At 40.3% G+C, this 20615-nt stretch overlaps 1 long non-coding RNA gene across 1 annotated transcript in view; it reads left to right on the top strand.

The window, feature by feature from the left end:
* The window catches only part of LOC138685592 (uncharacterized), a 386320-nt gene extending 370411 nt beyond the window's left edge, over positions 1–15909 (top strand). Inside the window, exons 2-3 of the long non-coding RNA XR_011324888.1 lie at positions 13615–13715; positions 15519–15909. This is a non-coding gene — a long non-coding RNA (uncharacterized lncRNA). The remainder of the gene's footprint in view (positions 1–13614; positions 13716–15518) is intronic.
* The last annotated feature ends 4706 nt before the right edge of the window (positions 15910–20615 follow it).

Raw genomic sequence — 20615 nt, 5'->3', positions numbered from 1 at the left:
ATGTTTGATGTTTGTTGTCTTGTGCAGCTACAATGATGAATGATTTTACCACTCAACCAACAATCGCACTCTTGTATTGAACTAGGGGTGGTCTGAGCTTCCTCAACATACTTAAGTCAAGTTGTATAACAAGGATGCTTCAGATAGCAGAATCAAACAAAAAGATATACTCTTCCCAATGAGAGGGCAAAACCAGGAGGGTTAATAGTTAATGGAACTTACCCAACTTCAGAAGTGTACTTTGGTTTTAGAGGTGAGCAAAGCAAGTTGGAAAATATTTTATCTTAGCAAAGCAGCTACCTCAGCTCTGCAGGGCAATAAGGCTACCTGTTCATCTATTATGAAATAGTCACTGGTAGAGGTAAGAAAAAAACTTTAGTCTGAGGGTGCCAAATCCTAGTGTTTCAAAGCACACTTTTACTCAAAAGTGGCCATCCTAGGGCGAATAGACTTAAACCTCTGACCTTTTGAACTAGACACATGGTGAGCTAGATGTGTGAGTGTTGAATCATAAAAGCATAGCTGAACGATAAAAGACAAACCACGAAAAAGCATAGAAACAACCAATCTGATGTTCAAAAAGATCTATATTATAATGTTGTGACATTGACATAAAAATTATTTACTTAAACACTTATATATCTATCTACACATTCTGCGGTTGCATAAGAATGATAATTTCCACTGTCTGAGCTTTGTTCAACAACATTTTTTAGAATTATGTTTTGTCAAAGGAAATATTTATTTGTAAAGGTTTCAGCTGTTCATTAATGAGAGTGGGAGGCTTTTCAGGTTCTCAAATTGTCTAAATGAAACTTTTCATTCTTCTGTTCAAAGTGACTTTTTCTTTAAACAGTTTGTTTACTTTATGAAAATCAATAGAAAATAAGAAATTAGAAGGCTGGGGTTTAAATACTAAAGTGAAACATTTTTATGGAACAAAATAGTTTCTGTGGCTGACAGATGCTTGTCCAGGAACATTGTTTCACTTAAGTGAAGGGATAATTATTTATTCTGAGCAGCAGCTAAAAACAATCTTGAACTGTTTGGTGGTTGTTTTTTTTTTTTTTTTAAATAGAATACCTTCTGTTTCCAATAAAACATAGAAATAAAAGTAAAAAATATACATAAACATACTTTTTCCACACGATATTCTTTTTTTTTCCTTTATGCTACTAATTTTCTGGTTTAAAGTGTTACCTACTACATCTTGTGTTTCACTGCTAACTGACAGCAAACAGGTTTTTATAAAATACTATTTGCAAGAAAACTAAGACAGTTCTTTCATATTTTTTTTCTGGATTCTTTGTGTACAAAGAAAAAAAATCGGTTTAATGGATTAAAAAAAAAAAAGGTGAATGATGCTACTACCAAATTTTTACAAGTGAGACACTGTAACTCTTTTTGAACAGAGCATTAGATACAATGTTTTTGATGTTGATATTAAAGCTTAACAAATTTGTCAGGAAAGTATTCCTTTCCTAACTTCAAATTTGCTCAAACCTAAAGTTATTATCTTTCCAGTTTCATTTGCAAGCAAAACTAAGTCTGTATAAGAACCATAGTGCTATTATTAGTTACCACAGGTACTTTTAATAATCAAAATATTAAAGTAAGTAAGGTATGCTTGCTCATTTTCTCAACTTTAGGCATAGAAGACTTCTTAATATTTAATATTAAACTGATTAAAAAACCCAACCAGCGTGTATCATCTGACATCTGGGATTTTTGGTTGATTAAAATTAGTGTGTCTCTGCTGAAGTCAATGGAGCTGAATTTCAATAGCTATTCATCTGATGTATTGTTTCTAAAGGTGCAAATTGGAGGCTGTAAGCTTGAGGAAGGCTTAAAAGTTTAGCTAAACTTGTTCATCTAGCACATTTAGCTTAACATGTAAGAAGTCTTCCTGTATTTAAAGATAAGCTTCCAATCAAGTCTTTATAGAACTGGAGTTACAAACTAAAAATAGAGATATAGCTATCTGGTTCATATCAACTAGGACCAAAATCATCAATATTTTCAAAAGTAAACCCTTTTAAACCTAAGTTTTTAAATGCTTGTATGCCAGATAGATAGGAATAGAAAACCAAGAGCTTGACTATACAGTATCTGCTTGCACTCATGCATGTTGGTAATGAGAAAATAAAATGTTCTGTATGATGGATAGGAAGCATGATAGCTGAGGTAAAAAAGCTTTAAAAAAAAAGAGCTGAAAAACAACCATTTTCAGGAGGACAGGTCCTTGTATGTTACTGACAGGTGAGGCACAAGAGGGAAGGACCAAAGTTGAATGTGATGTGACTCACTGTGATCCCAGGACTGAACATGCACATCACGTCTTGACTAGCAGTAAAGCTTGCACTGATGGCCCTAGGCACACATGGTGCATGCTTGGAGGGCTCTCTGCAGAAGAGATTTGCTTTCCTGCTGTAAGCAGGGGTCTCTGTAAGCAGGGGTCTCTGACATGTCCCTTCTGTGCTTAATGAAGTCAAGCGATGCTTCAGCCTTGATTACCCCAAGAAGAAAGCTGTTTAAAACTCACGCATGGTGTCCTCGAAGGGATATTGTGAGATTCCCAGGACATACACAAAATTAATTTGTGCCAAAAAGGAACCCTCCAACACTAAATCACTAGCGCAGGTACACAATGTGTCTGCAGCAAGGGATTCACATAGTGCCCCAGTGTTCAAACTTTCAGCCCTTTCATAAAAAGTGAAGGGTTTTTTATATATAGCTGACAAAGGCTTGGTGGCACGGTAAAAGGAAACACAGGACAACAGTAGCCTGATGGTCAGGGTGCTCACCCAAAATATAAGACATCCAAATTCTGTTTCCTTCCCAATAGCATCTTTTGAATTATAGGAGAGATTATCAACTGCTTGAGAATAGGATACACCCTGCTTCCTGCAAAGAAAGCATTCAAAATTTCTGTGCCAGAAGGAGAGTAAGAAAATTAATGTGTCTCTTTGTCCTACTGGATAAGGTCCTCAGGTGGTAGGGTGGTTTCCTACTTTCCAAAGTTTGTTGCAAGAAATTTATGCATTTTGCTTCATCACAATTAGAATTTTCTAAAGTAAGAAGACATTTTGACTTCTGATGAGAGGATCAAAAATTCCTACTGATGATGGAGTGCCTTAATCAGCAGTGGTAGAGCTGCTTGCACCTTCTTGCTTTGCATCCTGGGACAGGAAAGATAAAAGCTCAGTTCCCCTCGTTGTCAGGGCAATTTAAGGTTAAATTTACCTGTGGATATTCACTGATCAGTAGGATATAACAAGGCAGCTGACTTTACAGACTCTACTCTGCATACCAGGCATGTTCAACATTCACCTATTGGATCAAGCCTTCAGGGAGTGGTGACCCATTTATTTCTAATTCTTGGATCCCAGTGTGGCTTGAAAAGGTATTAAATTCTTTGCTGCTAACACGAGGAGATTTTTGACATGAACAGAAGCAGAATGCAGTCAGATACAGAGGTTTAGGTGCCTCCAGGCATACAGAATTGCTGAGCAGCCTCTGTCGATCCTCCTTTTGGACACGTTTGTCTATGCTCACCTATGCCTTTTTTTAGATGTTTTAGACAATTTTTAGAACTTTTTTTACACTAAAAATGTTTTTTGTTCTTGTTTGAATGAAGGAATATTAACTAATGTTTTGGTTGCCCTCATCATGAATGATTTCTAAGGAAAAAAAAAAAAAAGCTGTCATTTTTGCATTATCAAGATGAACTTGAAATTAAAATTTAACAACTAAAAATACAGAGGAAGATGCATATTCATTTTATCTTTCACTTCTCAAGTGTTCACATCATTATGGTTAGCTATGCAGTAATTTCAACGAGTGAAGACTGCCATCTTCTGACTTCCACAGTACATCTGTACGACTGAATATACAGCTTAGTTTGCCCTACTCCTGTTTATCACAGTGCTTCCAACTGGAAAAACCCTGGCCCACATCTTGATCCTGTTCTCTAAAATAATGCAGCCCAGACAGGGTCTTGCATCCACAGTATGCTGCTCCAGCTCTGAAAGAGAAACATTTATCTGTGACAAATAAAACTGGTTCAATCTTCTATTTTCTTGCAGAGCTATCTGTTTCCTAATTTTGTCATTTCATCCATCCTTCCAAAGGAATATTTTCTATCACCATCAGTTAATTGATCAGTTGACTATTCTCTTAGTAACTTTAAGACTAAATTGCTAATGCTATATATAGAGCATATATGTATAGTAGAGGTCTACCTCCCATTACAAGTCAATAATATACCAGCAACTAGTACTAGTACCTTTAGAATTCCCATCCAAAAATTTCAGCTATCTGGCATGTGAACCTAAAAGTAAGGATCAGACATTTAATCAAATGCCTCAAGCTGTTCACTAACTTAAACTCATATTATAGAAGGTCTGCAGCAAATGGAACAGATGTATGTATATACATTCTGCCCATTTGTCACACATATATTTGTGATGAACAACAGACTGAGATAAAATAAAAAAGCCTCTTTTAGCAGAAGGAAAGCATAAGTAGCAACATCTAACCACTGTTGTTTACTGCACCTTTTATTCAGACTTAAGTCCCTGGCATGTTGCTGACGGAAAGCACAGACAGATCACGAACTGAAGGTGTGGAAGCTCTGTCTCTGAAGCCTGTCATTACCCAGATATCATACATGGAAATAAAACCTCTCATAGCAAGAGTTTGGTGGACCTACCACTGGCACAGAAGACCAGCTGGTATATACTCAGCAGGAAAGCATGTTCTCCACTGCCAAAGATGCCGATAATCCAGCAGGCTTCCCTGCCCAGCAGGAAAGCTTTTGGCTACCAAAGCTAATCTAATGTTTAGATCACTTTCTATCTGACCTACAGCATCTGCACCTGTGCCTTCTCAATGTGTATCTTTCTGTACAGCACAACTAATGCAACAGATTCACAATCCTACAGTCAGATTGAATACAATACTCCACAGTTTGATGAGTAGTTTTGAAGAGTAAAAGAGTGGAATATAAACTGTCATTTGGTTGAAGAAAGCAAACACCTGTATTTGCAATTGCTCTATTACCTCCACTCTTACGTTAAGGAAAATCTTTCTTCATATTCTCTTTCATGACTCTCAGTGTTTTTACCTCTTTTAAATAATCCAGCACTTTCAACTTTTTCCTGAGGGAAAACCTACTACTTAGAAATACTTTATGTCATATTATACAAGCTCACCTTTTGCATTAATTCATTTCAGTGTATTTAAGTGCTAATCCAAGCTTTAATCAAATGTAGGGGTGTGTGCATGTGAATGTTTCTGTGTGCTTATGGAAGAACAGATAAATATCCTTCATGCGAAGTGTTCAGTCATCCAAACAAATCCCGCTGATTAGCCATTATAATCAGGATTCCCCCCTCTCTGCCCAGCTTTTTGATGTCCCTGGTTCAACCAGGAATACATTTAGTCCTTTGGGAGGAAAACCAAAAGAATAGGTGGGTCCCCACATATCGTCTAACTGTGTCCAATTCTCAGCTCCTCAATACAAGAGAGGCAGGGACATAACCAGAGTCCAGCGAAGGGCCATTGAGATGATGAAGGGACTGGAGCATCTCTCATGTAAGGAAAGGCTAAGAGAGCTGGGACTATTCAGCCTGGAGCAGAGAAAGCTCAGAGGAATTTGATCAATTTGTATAAATAACTGAGGGGGGACTAAAAAAGAGGGAGCCAGGCCCTTCTCAGTGGTGCCCAGTGACAGGTTGAGAGGCAATGCGCAGAAATTGACTGAAATACAAACTGAAATACAGGAAATGGTGTTTAAATGTAAGGAAACTTTTTTTTTATCTCATTATCTGAATGTGTGTTGGTTTTGCATTGCTTTAGGTGGATATGTGCAACTAACTGTGGGACTAAGTCATTCTGTCAGAAGGACTGTGTACATTATTTTTTTCAGTTCAGCGGTCAAACTAAAGAATAGGCAAACAAAAACTGAGTTAAAACAAGCCAAGTGCCACTTCAGAAAATCCTATAAAAGTGATAAGGATGCTTGCCACAAGCCAGCCAAACAAGCAGACCTGCATCCTGTTGGTCAGTAGAAAAAAAAGAGAAGCAAAATGTCCATCTGGAGATTGTAGTGTAGCCTGTACTGGTTCACACTCCACTGTCCTGTTTTTTTCATATCATATAAAAAAATGAAATAAAATTATGTCCAACAAGGCCTTTAAAGTTCCCAATATGACATTGTTGATTTTATAGAGAATTATTCAGAATGAAAATGACTGAATGAGGAAGTTCAGAGTCCTGATACCACTTCAAAGAATGCTTAATGACAAACACAAGTTAAAATAACGTCAGCAGTACACCCAGAACAGAGTAGGTAGATTCAGCTTCAAATGACACCAGGCAGAAAAGAACTAACACTTTGTTTCCAATTTGTAAGAGTAGGAACAATGTGCCTACATTTAAAGATACTCAAAAAAACCCAAATCAACACCACCAAAAAACCTACCTAAGTGTGATCTTTTAATAAGAAAAATGGACAAAAATAAACTGTTTATTCTGACGAGCTGAGAGATGGGTCAGTATCAACTTTAGCTTTCCTAAACCAAAACTGTTAATCTAATAAATTCCAGTTCAATAGAACTTAATGGATAACCCATATCTATTTTCACTGACTTAATTTCACACTACACACATGCTACTTCAGTCCAACAATAGAATTATAAAATTAAGGGGGGGTTTATTTTTTTGAGTTTTTTTTAATCCAAAGTATCCATTTTTATCTCTACTGTGGTCTAGCCATCACTGAAAAATTATCTTGGCTTGATTGGCTTCCACTTCCTTCTTAGAAGACAGACAGGAGAATGACCAGCATCCATAGTCCTTCTGACCATGGCATATCTGATTATTAGAATACAAACAGGTGCTAAATAATATAAAATTCAAATTTCTTCTGATCCAAGATTTCCAGTAGCAAAGATAGCACCTTCTCATGTCTCAGACCCTGCACAAAAACTTGGGTTTAAGGGATTATGCAGAAAATCTTAGACAATTTCACTCTTTAAGAATGAATAAAGCAAGGTGTAGCATTATATGCTTATTCTATGAATCTGTGTTTAAGTGTTTCAGGGTCCAGGAGATGTCTTAACAGCTATAAATATTTCATAAATTGCTTTCCTTCTTAAAACATTACTTTTCTACCTAAAAGAATATATTTATGATAATCAACACAGCTAATACCTTGAGCTATAAGGATGATCAGGATTAAATGAGAACCAAAAAAATGCACTATCTATCCAGAAAATAATCAGTGTAATTGATGTCCCACATTACACTTGTTTTTGCAGCTATCTTAACATGACATCATTCAAATACATTCACCTAATGGATTCTGATTTCACTTTGAATGCTTCTGATTTCACTTTGAATCCTTACTTGCATACTAACAGAAATATTATGAAATAAACTAACAAACAAAAAAAGTGATCATGAATTACCTACAGACATTAGGCTGCAACAACATGAAGTACATTCAAAATCTTTAAGAATTCAAACTGTGTAATTTTCCAGTGCTTACACAAAGATGTTGGGAGTTTTACCACTCCTTTGCCCAAGGTGAATGTTGATACTCTTCATAAAAAGAATATTAATGAATATTAACTTAGGAACCACAGGTTAAAAGGTACCAAATTTACTTTACACTTTGTTTAACAGCCTGGACATACTCCTTCATAAAAATGAGAATAATATATTGCTGTGTTGAAAAACATATTCTGGAAGACTGAAAAAAAAATATAAAGAGGATCAACTTTTTTTCATATTCACATAAGAATAATCACATATTCACCATACTGCTCACTGTCTTTCCAATTTTGTCATAGTCATACTCACAATTTGTCTAGCTAGTATCTTGAATTGATTATCTATGTTATACCAATAAGAAAAGCCTCTGGGAATGAAAAAATGAGCTAGAGCAAATATAAACAGAGGTTTTATTTTGTCCAGTTACCTTATTAAAGGATTACATGTTTTTCTTTACTTTTTTCCTTTTTCTTAGAGTATCTTTCAATATAAGCAATAAGATTGGAAATTCTAATAAGCAATTTGAATCCTCTGCAATGCTCAGATCCTTGATGAATTGATGAATTACCAAGTATCTTACCGTGAACTGTGTTTGATACATCTGTCTTCAACTACCTAATAGGTGATGATACGGAAGACTGAGCTAAACTCCTTTCAGAGGCACACAATGAAAGGATGAGGCTGCAGCAAGGGAAATCCCAACTAGATATAAGGAAAAATGTCATCAAGAGTAGCCACATACTGGCACAGGCTCCTGGGCAAGTTTTGGAGTCTCCATCCTTGGAGGTATTCAGAACTGAACTGGAAAAGGCCCTGAGTAACCTCATTCAACCATCACAACAGCCCAGCTTGGGGTGGTGGACTAGAGGACCTTCAGAAGTCCCTTCCAGAATACATCGTTCCTTAACTCCATACCAAACATCATGTAAAAGTTTTATTTTGTCCTTTTACAGCACTGTTTCCAAGGTAGTCCAACAGCCTGTTACAGCAGAACAGGTCTTACTCTCATATGAGAAACAGTTCAAAATTATTTTTTGCCAAACTGGTTGAAAACAGCATAGTGGAACTGCTTCTAATCACTTGTCTGCAAAATACCACTTGCCTTTTCCTCTGCAAATGCCACCATGGTTAGTAAGTTTGGGCACATCCCTCTCTATAGGCCTGATGAGGATCCATGTGGGTATATATGTCTTTATGCTCTTCTAGGGCCACACTAGCTTTTTCAGAATTCCATTCAGCTGGATGGCTGGCAACATTTGAACCAGTTTTTCTTATTTAAATTTTAATTATATGGAATTTTGTAAAGAAGACACTATAAGGAAAAAAAAAAAAGGAGTAGGAAAACACAAAAATTATATGAAACCCAGAAAAAATCTTTGGTTTTTATATTCAGGTACTAATAACTTTCTAGATCAGCTCTGGAAATTTCCCTACCACAAGTAGGTTTTTTAAATGTCATCCTTTTTCCTTCTTACTTGACTGGCAAAACTGTGATTACTTTTGGTACAATAGGTTCAGGCAATTATTCTCACATTATTGTAAGGGGTATCTGAAAATGAGCACTTTTTTTGTTCTTTCTTTAATTTCTTAAGAATGTTCTCAAAGAGGAAACTTGGCACACACTAAAATATTGAAGTCCTCAAATTTTGACATTCCTACCGTGTTATATGTGATTGCAAAGCATGTCAATAATAAGAGAACAGACACTGTAGCTGCAAAGATCACAACTTCAGTGTAAATCATGTAGATTACTCTTTGTTAGAAACAATGCCTTCTTAGAATTCATTCTATATCATTTAGTATGTATATGAAAGAATACACAGTCCATGCAAAGAAGAACAAACCTTCCTTGAATTCAGCTCATTTTGCATGGATTATTATGCACCTAGATTCAACGCAACTATAATTGAATTTAACTAAATTGAAATGGAGTTGTCCTAAATAGAGTCATGCAATCTGAGGAGTCCTTTTCATCTCATGTGCAAGGCCTGAATGCAACGCTTGCGGAGTTTGCTTCTATTAAAAGCTTAATGTACGCTTACTAATGTAGGTTTAAACGTGGCCTAATTCTTAATCACTTATATTTCAGCAGCAGGAGGGCCAACATTCAAGCAATGATTAATTGAAAATTTAATTAAATACTTCAAAATACACATGAAAGTGTTCTGATAATGTTTCAGGTCATGTAGTTTGCTTCTGAATCTGAATAATGAATATGAAGGACTCAATCCAAAAGCCTTTATAGTCAGTAACTAAAATTACCCTAAAGCTGCTGAAGAACATCTAGCTTTGAATATTTGCAGTGAAGTTTTCTGGGGTAGTTTTGCATTGTATGGAATATATAAATAAAGAGTTGGCTTCACCTGCCTGTTCCAAATTCCTGAGATTCTGTTTCCTGTGCTGTGAAAAACCACTTTACTAAACTTTATCTGAAACTGCCAGAAAAATATTTTCCCAGTCTATTTGGAACTGACACTAAAAGATGTAAAGATTGTTGTTTTTAAGTAAATAAAATTTTATGACTTATGTACTTTACTCTGCATGGTTAATCACAGCATACTGATGGGGAGCAACTCATGCACTTACTAAAAACTTCCAGATTGTAAAAAACACTCTAATCCATTCACAATGGAAAACATTTGTTTAGTTATTCTCAATTTATGCCACATTTTTACCCACCCACAGGTGATTCATTTCATGTGATATAGCTTTGGTTTAGCACTGTTTATAGCCATTCTGGTGAAAAATCCTGCTGATGGCTCACTGATTTGTTTTAAAATCTGTTATGGAGGGATGCATTAACATTGAGAGTTCTGTGTACAATTATGATGATGTGTAACCTTCACTATATAAAATCCTCAGGACAAAGGTTCATTTAAGTCCCATTTAAGAAAATAACTCCAGAGGCAGATAAGGCAAAAAGGGAAGATACACCATGCCTTTATCAAAAGGCTTGTCAGCAAGTAAAACAAATAAATAAGTCCACACTCCTTTGCAAATTTGAATGTTGCCTTAACTGGCAACTGGAGATGCACTTGTGTTTTTCATGGAGATAAGCCGAGATGGGAGGTGGAGGTGGGGCTGTATGTGTGTGCACGTGTGTGCTTGCACACATCTGTGTTTGCATACATGCTCATATGTGTACTGGGAAGAGAGGAACTAAACTTACAGGTCTACAGGGAGACAAAGCAATTGTTAATCCTTGTATTTGCAAGGTTATGATTTTTAACAGCTGAGAAGAACATTTAGGACTGAAAACAAAGAGGGTGGGTTGTGAGCTGCTTCTGCCTGCTTAGGGAAATAAAACTGGTGAGAAGTGATTCCCTAAAGTATGGGTCTGGAAGAATGAATGAACCACAGGGCAGTGGCACAGCTCAGAGTCTACAATACAGCTGAATAAGGGGAACACCAACTCTGGGCTAACCACTGGTCTCATGAAGACCTGTAAAGAAGTTATATCATTATTGGACTCCATAGCTAGCTTACTAGAAGACATTGCAGGGACCACTGCATGGTGCTATTATGTGCACTGCAAATGTAATCTTGAACTCCTTACTGCTAGCAGGATGGCTTCAGCAGTAAAGATAAGGAGCAACTTCCTTATGCCCACATGGGCAAAACCAGCTATCATCATGGAAATCCAAAGATTAAAATGACTTAACAAGTATTAATTAAAGGAGGTCATGCCTCTTGTCTCAGCTGACTTTTTTTTTTTAATGAAAGAGTAACTAAAATGTATCTTTAATTCTTCCTATTTGCTCAGTTCAGCATTGCTGGGTTCTGCACCGTCATTTAGAACAGTGGAAAGGAAATCTAAAATGCTTAATAGGATCAGGTAGCAAGTTGTGCTCAATTTGTGTTAACAGAAGTTGCACAGGCCAATGATGAAACAGCTATCAAGACACATTTTTCCCCATAAGAATTTGTGTTAATTCAGAAAAATGCAGTGTAAACAGAACTGTGATAAGTCAAAGAGCAGCAGCTAGCAATAGATGAAAAATAAATTTCATCTACTTTATAGAAAACTGACAGGGAAAACTTATTCATTCCTACCTGCCAAAGATGGTGCAGGAATGCTTGCTACATGACAGCATGGTGCAGTGTAGAGCCAGTGTAGGGTTCGGCGTTCGGAAGATCTCGCCATGTGACAGAAAGATGGAGGGTTAGTCGCAGCCCTATGACGTATCTGTAATCCCGCCTACCCTTGTTAGTATAAAAGGAATTAACTGCGCAATAAAAGGCGGAAGTGGGCGCTCACACTGTGTGTGTTATCTGTCTCTTTCCCTGGTCCGGGCCAACCAGTGATCTAATTGCGGCATCTTGATATGTAGCGAACGCTACATAGTGGTGACCCCGACGTGATCGGTCGCACAGGCGACGATGGAACTTGCGCAAGTGATTAAGGTATTAAAGGTATTGGCTGATGAGGTGGGTGCCCGCGGTTCGATTAGGAAGGGCCCCACGGGCGAATGCATCCTATGGATGCTGCGCCGGGGAGACATTGGGTCTCCTAGAGAAGTTTTAAGCACTCCCAAATGGGGAGAGATTCGGGAGTCTTTGCTCCAATCTGTGCTTGCGGGCGAGCGCGGAGCTGCTGAACGATTGCAAAGTTGGGGAAAGGTGGAGAAAGTGGTCACGGCAGGACGGAAGGCTGGGGCGTGCTGGTTGGCGGCGCGAGCTGCTTTGTTTGCGGATGAAACGCCACCTCAGAAACAGCGGGAGATAGTGCCCTCGGGGACAGTAAGTCAGACTCAGACGGAGTGGGCGGCCATGGAGCGGGGTTCACAGAGCAGTCCGTCTCTGATTGAGGGCATGGACGCGGAGGGTACGGCAGAGACGGAGGTTTTTCCTGTAGGGGCGGCACCAGCAGGGCCGGATGTGCCCCCTCCGCAGTATCCATGGGAGGAGTTGCAGCGGGTGGTTCGGAAGGACTTAGAGGAATGCCTCTTGGACTGGGTTCCAGGCAAGGATGTCAAGGGAGATTTATACCATCAGTTGAGAGAGTGGGAGGAACGGCCACCCGCGGAGGGGATAACTGGGAGGCAGCGGGGGTTGGAGACTGTGGCAGAGGAGGAAACACCCCCCTGCGGGGGAAATCAGGCGCCCTTGCCGGGAGAGCGGACTGAGCCTCCTGAGCCTTTGCCTGCACCTATGCCTGCTGAGCAGTCAGCTGCACCCCCTCTGGCGCTTCCTCCGGCCCCTCCCTCGGCCCCTCCCTTTCCGCCCCCCCCGCCCACTTGCAGCGGCGCGTGTCAGCCGGCCATGGAATGGCCGCCGCCAGCCGCGGCCGCGGCCGGCCCCCGGGCAGAACCATCCACGCCCGCGCCACCGTCCTTTAATCCATCCCGCCTCTCGGAACCAGAGACGGTGAAACCAACTGCGCCCGCGATAGACGCGGAGCCGCCTGCAGTAGCCGCTGCGGACAAGAGGGAGAGGCATTGGAGGGGAGTAATAAAAAATGCCCTTGTGGATGGGACTATGCTCCAAGCATTCCCAGTTGTTGTACAAAATAATGGACAAAAAAGATGGGAGGCGTTTCACTGGAAAGTCCTCGAGAAATTAAAGACTGCTGTGAGTCAATATGGAATCCGCTTATTGATAAAGCCAGTAAGAAACCCTTGGTCAAGTGTTTTTATTGTGGTAAACTTGGACACATCAAGAGCCAATGTAGAGTTTCTGCTAACAAAAAGACAGTGCAACAGTTGTAAGAAAGATAACCCTACCACCAAGAATGCAGGAAGAAGGGAAACTTTACACCGAGCGCCAAGGCCCCTCGCGTGACAACACACATGCAAAGGGTTTGGGCTGCCGGCCCTCAGGCAGCCTCAAAACTACCAGATCCGCCACTGCAGGAAGCTCCGGAGTGGACGTGGAAACCGCAGTACACATTCAACATAAAGGGACCACTGGGGTTTGGGCTTAGTGCATTTTTAATCGGGCGATCTTCAACAGCTCTAAAAGGAATTCTGGTAGTCCCAGGGCTTATTGATGCAGATTATTGTGGGACTGTGAAAATTATGATTCATGTTTTAATCCCTCCTGTTTCTATTCCTAAAGGCACCAGAATAGCACAATTAGTTCCATTCAGGTCATGTGTTCCGAACCCAGGTGAAGTACAACGTGGAGATGGTGGATTTGGCTCCACAGGGAAACCACAGGTATACTTTGGCATGGACATAACAAGAGGTAAAAGGTAGTGCAATTGGAAGGGCCTGACGGAGTTATCGTCAAGAAACTGATGACAACGATTATTTCACGATGCATTTGGCCTCCATCATGGCCATTGATCAATCCAGATTTTGGCATTGCATGGCTGGAAAACAGATGAGCCTGTTTGGATTGATCAGTAGCCGCTAAATTCTGAAAGGCTGTTAAAAATACAAGAGTTAGTTGAGGACCAACTGAGAGCGGGACATGTTGTTCCTTCTACCAGTCCATGGAATATACCAATATTTACCGTTCCGAAGAAAAGTGGGAAATGGAGACTGTTACATGATCTCAGAGCTGTGAATGCAGTGATGCACAGTATGGGAGCCCTGCAGCTGGGTTTGCCGTCTCCAGTTATGCTTCCAGAAGAATGGGATTTGTTAATTATAGATCTAAAGGATTGTTTTTTCACCATTCCCTTGCACCCAGATGACGCTGAACGGTTCGCCTTTTCGGTACCATCGATTAACAAGGCAGAGCCCTATAAGAGATACCATTGGGTCGTGTTACCGCAATGAACGCGCAATTCCCCCACGATGTGTCAGGTGTATGTGGCCTGGGCATTAGAACCTATAAGAAAGCAGTTTCCTCAGTTAATTATTTATCATTATATGGATGACGTTTTGATAGCGGGAAGGAACTTGCCACAGGATGAAGTTTTAACTCAATTGCAGGACATCTTAAGCCATCGCGGAGTAATAATTGCTCCTGAAAAGGTGCAAAAGGCAGCACCTTGGAAGTATTTGGGGTGGCACATAGATGCTAGCAATGTTAAACCTCAGAAGGTTCAAATAACATTAGAAATTTCAACGGTACATGATGTCCAGAAGCTTGTGGGAGATATCCAGTGGGTGCGGAATCTTTGCAGTATCACTAATAACGATATGACCCCTCTGGTAGAACTCTTGGGTACGAGCGCACGTGCAGATGAGAAATGGGAAATGACAGAGCTGACCAATTGGTTGCAGCGGCATGGGAGCATCCTCCAGGGAATTGTTTTCAACAAGCACGGCAATCACATGCGTTCTTGCACCAACCCACTAGGAAGTTAGCAAAGCAATTTGACTTACCACTCACTGATGCCCAAGGTATCGTCAAAGCATGGCCCGATTGTCAAAAGGAAGGGCTGGGCTTGGGCTGTGGGGTTAACCCTCGAGGTCTTTTGCCATTGCAGTTGTGGCAAATGGATGTCACCCATGTCATATGGTTTGGTGCAAAGCGTTATGTGCATGTGTGTATTGATACCTATCCTGCTGCCATGTGGGCCATGGTACAAACTGGAGAAAAGACCTTACATGTTGAACGACATCTTCATGCTTCTTTTGCAGTGCTGGGTGTGCCTAAAGAAATTAAGATGGACAATGGCCCAGCCTATGGTTCTACACAATTTGCTCGATTTTCTAATTTGTGGGGAATTCACCATGGTACGGGTATTCCACATCTTCCCACAGGACAGGCTATTGTCGAATGGGCCAACCAAACCTTAAAGAGCATGCTGCAAAAACAAAAGGGGGGAACCCAGGGCTTACTCCCAGAGGAACGATTGGCCAAAGCCTTATTTGTGCTAAATTATCTTAGATTGACAGGTGATCACAAAGACCCACCAATGGTAGTGCATCATGCTCTTTTACAGGCGGAAAGGACGCAACAAAGTACAGGAATCATGGTAATGTATAAGGACCCAGAATCTGGGAAATGGTGCGGACCAGCAGAAGTAAAACTTACTGGGAGAGGGTATATGTGTCTGCTTACAGATCGAGGCCTTCGCTGGATCCCGGCTAAGTGGGTCAAGCCATGGCTTCGCACTGATGCTGGACCCGGAATTGTCCCAATGGCAACTGGCACGGCACCGGCGGGTGCTGGAGCCACTGATCTGACAGATTCTGACTAATAGAATATTACACTTTAGAGGACTAGAGGATATTGAGTCCTTCAGAGAGGTTTTTAGAACAGCGTGCCTTATTGTATATAGAACTTGCTTTAGGTAAAAAGTGTGTTAAGCATAATTTGGTTAAACACAGTGTGATTACGGGAAGACAGTGTGGGGTAAAAGTTAGTTAAAGCCAAAATTAGGGGTAAGGTCTATTTCCATTAATAACCTGGGAACGAGGTTGATTGTGTTTCCACAGATACAGGCCCACGATGGACTCCTGTTGAATTTGCATGACCATCATCATCTGGAGCATCATAGATGGTGTGGCAATATGAATACCACCTCAGTCGAAAACTAATGTATAGGTCACCTTGGCTAACATAACAGGTCAAGATTCTCTGTGCATTGCAACCGCATCATAAAGCCCACGAACCAATAGACAAGATGGCTATGACTCGTGCAGCGCGCCTGGCCAGCGAGCGCATGCGTCATAGATTGCAACCGAGGCGGACTTTTGGCACCCACTGGCCACGTGTGCTGAAACCCGTTCCTCTGCAAATGTATAAATACTGTGATTTTCCGAAGAGCATCAGGCTGGTATACGGTGAGGCCATCGTTGCCTCTGTGGGGACGCCCATGGAAAGCTGGCACCTACCGATTGCTGGGCTGAGTTCGCGGAGCAAGATGACCCAAGAATGTATGGATGGTTCATCTTCCTCATAGTCCTCATGGTTTGGGTCATTAGGGGTAACAGGTTGGCTCAAAGAATTATGGGCATTTTTGTAGTTATTGTGATTTTAGCTATTGTAATAATTTTACCTTGTTCAGCTTGTTAAGTAAAAATGGCATCCCTTCTAATAGCACCGGCCAGGCCATTGTAGAACGAGCACATCGAACCTTAAAGACCCTGCTCAATCGGCTTAGGGAGGGGGAGCAGGTGGAGCCCTCCTGGTTATGGGATAACTCACCTGTTCTCCATACACAGCGTCTTCTGTTAACTGCGTTAACTTCATTAAATCAGACAGTTCGAGGGGACCTGGAGCAGACGGTGGCGCTACGACATTTTACGAGCACAGAAGAGAAAGGCCCCTACCCATTGGTCCGCGTGCGTGACCCTCAGACATGCCAATGGGATGGGCCGTTTGAGCTGCGTTGTCTCGGGCGAGGGCACGCCTGTGTACAGATGCCTGAAGGGCTATTGAAATGGGTTCCTAGTCGTATGGTTCGTCCTGCCCTAACCTCGTAGTGTTTGAGTGTTTTTTCCTTACAGATCGCTGTCATCCTTTCCTGGCCTGTGACACCTTGGGTATCCGCTACAAATTTCTGGCAGTGGATGCAAAACCAATTGGGGGGCCCTGATGTGTATCTGGATGACATCCCTCTCAGAGTCCATCAATACATGTCTTTATGGGATCCGGCTGTCAGAGACGGAGCTGAAAACATTGTGTACGAACAAGCGTCAACAGAAGAGTCAGAATTGCTCACAGCCAGGAATCTGGATGCCCCAGACAGTAAGCCTTAACATCAGCATACCAACGATAAACTTTATAAAGTAATAGAAGTAATTCTTTCCCAGCCTTAACTTTCCATTTACCACTTGTGTGAATTCTCTGTAAAGGAGCTCCTTGCTCTGCAAGCTAAATGGGACATTTACATGTGTTTAAGATACAGTGTTTCAACTTAGTTGTAGAAATAGGCTTATGCTCATAGTACTTTACACAGTTATTTCTTTGCGTAGAACTGTTCATAACTATAGAAGCTAGCTAGTCATAGGGAGGGGGAGATGTAGGGTTTGGCATTTGGAAGATCTCACGATGTCACAGAAAGATGGAGGGTTAGTCGCAGCCCTATGACGTATCTGTAATCCCGCCTACCCTTGTTAGTATAAAAGGAATTAACTGCGCAATAAAAGGCAGAAGTTGGCGCTCACACTGTGTGTGTTATCTGTCTCTTTCCCTGGTCCAGGCTGACCAGTGATCTAATCGTGGCACCTTGATATGTAGCGAACGCTACAAGCCAGCATACCCATGCCTACACGTTGCCTGTGGGTACCTGCCCATCACACCCTGCCTGGCTTGAAGACAAACACAACTGCTGGTACATTCAGTGGTCTGAGCACTTGTCTGCCTAACTAACCCCTGTTAGCATCAGGGACAACCTCTTCTGGCCTCAATGAATGAGATAACTAGTCCACAACCAGTAACCTATGAGAAATAAGTCAGCCAGATGGATCTCATGTCACAGCTGAACTTTGGTTGCTGAATGTTGATTTAAGGGGTAACAGAATTTGGGTTGGAGCTGGAACAGAACGGTGGGAGAGAGTTAATTTAACATCATTTTTATATTGGTACAGTAATTATTCTCTTACTAAGAGTGTGTATGAGCCACAATCATTTTTCATGCTGTGACACTCTGCAGGATTATACAAAAAAAAATCCTCCTCCCAAACCCTTTTCTTGTTATTCATTTTAAAGTGATATTTAATCAAAACATAAACAGAGATAAAAACTCATCTCTGCCATCCCTGCATAGGCTCTGTCAGCCATACAGAGAATCTGACTCCCGGGGCAGGCTTCCTGGGTGCACACCCCTTCCACAGCCCAGCTCACTTTTTTCCTAAAGTAGCACTGTGGCCAATTTATTGTATGTCATATTTGTTAGCACACATCAATCAGCCCTGGAAGTACAAAATGATAAACAACACAGTGTTCAAAGAACATGATTTACCAGACTGCCGGAGTTGTATGTGGTCCATGCCCCAATGGGCTTACAGTGTCTTGTTAATGTGCATATAAAGATGGCATATGTCTCCCTGGTGGCTGTTATTAAGGTCAACTTCCTAAATATCTGTGGATTTTACTCTTCCAACTTCACTATTTCATTAAATTTTTTGATGGATTTCCCACCTCCGTCTGGTTCTTGCTCCTGGATGCCTTGCTGTCTTTCTCTGAAGTATAGAAAGGAAATTACATGATTAAATAAGGAAAAGACAACACCATAGCTTGATTTCCACTGCCAGCAGCAGCTGCAGCATGTTACAGAGCTACATATATCTGAGCCACATTTATGAAAATAAAGAAATCCATATGTAATACAGAGCAAAGCTCCTCAACTATATAACCTGTCCTTCAAGAGAGATATATCACATTCTGGTTACTATCAAGAAAAGCAAAAATGAAAGAGTAGTGCATAAATAGATCTCTGAGGTAAAAGCTTTATAAGCAGACAGTATCCTTCAGTCATATACAAGAGTGTCTTAATAGCTGAGACGATGGATCCTACCTTGCTTTTTATATCCTTAGCTATACTAAAGCTCTAATTTAGCTTTCCCTATTTTAGTGATAACAAAACCAAGCACTGTGCCAATTTAAGAAGAAACAAAGTCTAGAAAATCTGGAGACTTATTATCAACTTTGTCTATTCATTGAAACTATTCAATTTTTTTGCTTTCATTGTTACTGTTTTTAGGAGTTACTACCAACACATATATTTCTTTATATTACTGGACTTATAATGGAGCAATTATCTCCCTGAATTTAATGTTTCCATAGCCTGTCCCAATTATAGTCTGTATCCTTAGAAGTGCAGGCTTTATGGACTGACCTTCAGCTATAAAACTGATAAAAAAGCAGCCTCATATTAGATTGGGTTCTGCCTGGGAAGAGCCCCATTCCAACAATCCCACTGTTTTTAAAAGCACAGGTTTAGAGAAACAGAGTGACATCACCTTGACAACCATCCAAACCATCCCCTGTGGAGCTTTTCTTCATTCATTTCCTCTCTGAAGCATCAGGTTGCTCAGATTTCTGCAGCAGATGTTCTAATAGGCTGTGCCTATGCTTGTTCCTCTCTTTAGCTGGAATAAGCAAAGTGTTTATAATACAAAAATGATTGTTATGATGGATTAGGAAATGATAATTTGGTATAAAATGGGTTTCATCCAGATTTTGTACCCTCTCCTTTTGCCTCCTCTCCCATAAACCCATGAAAAACTGGAAAAAGGGGATGTAAAAAGCATCAATTTGTGTCTGTTCCCAAGCTTGCCACATTTTCAGATTCTCCTTTACTTCACTTTTTTCATCTTTGACCTTTCTCAAGAATGAAATAACAGGTTAGGAGTTATCCCTGTGTGTTTTATTGGGATCCAATTAAAAAATTAATATAATAAATTTTAGGATTTTCAAAACAGTCCTGCCACTGAACTCTGGTTTCATTCACAGAATGATACTCTCTTGTAAATTGGGTTTCAGTACTTATTTTTTCTGTAAAATAAATAAATTCTCTTCAAATCAAGCCTGGAACAACTTCTTTTTCTTGGTTTTTTTTTTTCAAATCTCTAGGGTACAGAGCAAAGCTGACAACTTCCCAGTAAGTGTAGCTGTTATGGAATTCTCTTTGCAATTTGCAACAGAGAAACCATGCCACTCTTAAAGGAAAGTTTTAACTTGTCACTGCTTATTAAGCAATGTGTAAGTAGTAGGGGTTATTCTCATTTGTGGGCAACAGTTTGACTCTCCAATCAAGACAGGTTCTATCTTCTTTTAAATTCAGATCAGAGCACTTTTCCTGTGTTCTGGAATATTAATGCTTATTTTTGTGTTGATTTTTCTCTTCTAGGAGGCATATATTCTTGCTATGTTGTTAAAATTGAAGAAAAAATAAAAAAAACAAAGAAACATGATAGAATGGGTGAGGTAAAGATAATGAGGTTATAGTTTTATTTTTCATTTTACAGAAAAGGCTTTGAGTTATTGCAGGATGGACATATATAGACAGTGTGTGAATATAGTGCAGTGTACAGACTGTTATAGACAACCTAGCTGCAAAACATGATGGTCAAGATAAGCCACAATTACAACCTCAGCATCATAAGGTGAATTGTGTTGTAGGTGCACTTAAGTAGCTAGTCAAAAGAAAAAAGTGCTATGAAGCTAGGGACTGATCTTTGCAGTCTTACTAGAGTACCCTAAGGACTCTT

This window comes from Haliaeetus albicilla, chromosome 6 (genome assembly GCF_947461875.1).
Source record: "Haliaeetus albicilla chromosome 6, bHalAlb1.1, whole genome shotgun sequence".
Classification (NCBI taxonomy): Eukaryota; Metazoa; Chordata; class Aves; order Accipitriformes; family Accipitridae; genus Haliaeetus; species Haliaeetus albicilla.
Note: the sequence above shows the minus strand (reverse complement) of the source record. Positions and strands in the feature narration are given on the sequence as shown.